Source organism: Rutidosis leptorrhynchoides, chromosome 5 (genome assembly GCF_046630445.1).
Source record: "Rutidosis leptorrhynchoides isolate AG116_Rl617_1_P2 chromosome 5, CSIRO_AGI_Rlap_v1, whole genome shotgun sequence".
NCBI classification, from domain to species: Eukaryota; Viridiplantae; Streptophyta; class Magnoliopsida; order Asterales; family Asteraceae; genus Rutidosis; species Rutidosis leptorrhynchoides.
The window spans coordinates 394,450,638-394,453,632 of NC_092337.1; positions in this window are offsets into that span (position 1 = coordinate 394,450,638).

Sequence of the window (2,995 nt, forward strand, 5' to 3'; positions counted from 1 at the left end):
CTATTTGTATGGTACGCATTGTGAAATCTATACAGATCATAAGAGTCTTCAATATATCTTTTCGCAGAAAGAATTAAATATGCGTCAACGTCGATGTTTAGAACTGATTAAAGACTACGATTGTGAGATTAAGTACCATCCGGGTAAAGCAAATGTGGCCGCAGATGCTCTGAGTCGTAAGAAAACAGTCGAAAATGCCAAATTTATGAGAATTGAGATAGTTTCAGACTTGATTGATCGATTGAAAACCGTACAGTTAGTAGCTTTGAATGACGAAAACCTAAAGACTGAACAAATGACCAAAAGAAAATTTGACCTATGCAATGATTCTAGAGGATTAAAGACCTATAAAGATCGAATTTGGGTGCCTATGCTTGGAGATTTAAGGGATTTAATCCTTACTGAAGTGCATAAATCGAGATTATCAGTGCATCCAGGTATTACTAAGATGTATAGAGACTTGAAAACATTGTATTGGTGGCCGACAATGAAGACAGATTTTGCAGGTTTCGTTGAGAAATGTCATATTTGTGCGCAAGTTAAGGCAGAACATCAGAAACCATACGGATCTCTATGACAGTTAGAAATTCCTCAGTGGAAATGGGATCATATAACGATGGATTTTGTAACCAAGTTACCCCGAACCCAGAAAGGACATGACATGATCTGGGTGATTGTGGATCGTTTAACAAAGAGTGCTCACTTTTTAGCTACTCGTGAAACAGCTTCGTTAAGTGATTTGGCAGAATTGTACTTGAAAGAGATCGTTAGTAGACATGGTATACTGTTTTCAATAGTTTCCGATAGAGATACTAGGTTTGTATCGAACTTCTGGAACAGTTTACAGCAGAATTTGGGTACACGGGTGAATCTAAGTACAGCATATCATCCACAGACAGACGGTCAGAGTGAACGGACGATTCAGACATTAGAAGACATGTTGAGAGCGTGTGTCTTAGAATATGGTGGTTCTTGGGATTCACATCTTCCATTGATAGAGTTTGCTTACAACAATTCATATCATTCAAGTATCGGAATGCCACCGTATGAAATGTTGTATGGTCAAAAATGCAGAACTTCGACATGTTGGTTAGAAGCAGGTGAGAAACAATTTGCAGGTCCCGAAATTGTTCAGATAACCGCAGAAAAGGTCGAAATTGCACGTGAAAAGTTAAAAGCAGCTAGAGATAGACAAAAGATGTATGCTGATCTACGCAGACGTCCTGTGATATTTAATGTAGGTGATCGTGTATATTTGAAAGTTTCGCCATGGAAAGGGGTGATCAGATTTGGTGAGCGTGGTAAACTAGCACCGAGATTTATTGGACCATTTCCGATCAAAGAAATTTTGAATGATCAGACTGTTGTTTTAGATCTTCCATCAGAGTTAGCAGGAATACACAACACGTTCAATGTTTGTTATTTAAGAAAGTGTAAAGTAGACGATGAAAGTCAGATTCTTCCATTGAAGGATTTGAAAGTTGATTTAACTAAGAAGTTAGTAGAAGAGCCGGTTAGAATAGTGGACAAGAAAGTCACAAAGCTAAGAAAGAAACAGATTCCTATGGTGTTAGTGGAATGGCGGCACAGTTTAGGTTCTAACTTGACGTGGGAAACCGAGGAGTTAATGAGAGCGCGCTATCCCCATTTGTTTGACCTTGACCAGATTTCGAGGACGGAATCTTCTTAAGGGGGTAGATTTGTAACATCCTCAATCGGGCCTAGATGTAAGATTACTAGATTGCCTTTAAGTTTGTATTGCGTTATTATATGCTTTTATTTTTTATTTAATATTTACTATTAAATAATGATGTGGTTGGGACCAGTTTGTGACAAGGGTCACAGAACAGGTTTGTTTATTTAATTTGGACTTCGTTTGGGTCTCCAAATGATGTACGAAAGATATCAGATAACTGATAAATACCCGTGTGTCACACAGTGTGGGAATTATCCGCAATTAAGTGACTAGTCTGTGTTCTTTCTTTCCATTTCTAGACCCTTCTTCCCAAACACTCCCGTACCTTCCCTTCCACCTATAATCAAACCCTAATCCTTAATCTTTAGCTACAGCTCAAATTGTTCATATCTTTGTGTTCCTTGTGATTAACTGATTCTTTTAAGGTAAGAATCACAAGCTTCCATGCTCTAATCTTTGAGAAATTTAAGGTTTTGTGTTAGTTTTGTAAAAAGCTTGAATTTGTGTCAAAACAAGTGATTTAAGTGTTGTTATGGTCAAATTGTTGTGGGTTTTGAGTCTATAACAAGTAGTGAACAAGTTGTGGTCGATTTTGGTGTTTAAAACGAGCTCTAGATCGAGATTTGAGGATTTTATCGTGAAGTCCGTAGCCTTTGTTCAGCTTCTGATGAAGATGAACACACTCGGTCGACTGTCGGTCGACAGTCGACCGACTGAGGGTTGAACCGACCGATTGACGAAGACAACCGACCGACTGTTGAGTGAACCGACCGGCTGAGATTTACCTTCGGCCGATTGATGTAATACCAAATGAATCGATCGACTAGGAGGGTCAGTCGACCGGTTGTGTCGACAGTCGACCGACTGAGTGTCCAGGGCAGAATATTTTACCTAAGTGTTGATTTTTAGCCGTTATGCTGCCCATTTGTATTTTGGTGTTTGGGATGTAAATTTTGAAAGTGCACAAGTGTTAAGCAGAAAATTTTTAGCGGACAGTTTTCTGACAAAATTTTCTGTATTGTGTTATTTGGTGTGTTTATGGACATAAACTAACTCGTGTATATGTATTTCTCAGGAGAAAAGGAGAAAGAGAAGGTTCAGTGATTAGATAGCTGAACACCTTCTCGTTTGCTGGTATTTGGTGAGTGGGACTAACTGGAGAATATAGTATATAGTAGCATGTTATATTATGACTGCCATGCTTGTTAGATATACTTATTGTTGTGGATAGTTAGTACATTGTGATGACTGCATGTTGGTTGATGCTTGTCTGCTGGAGCCCAGTGCGTCCCTATTGTG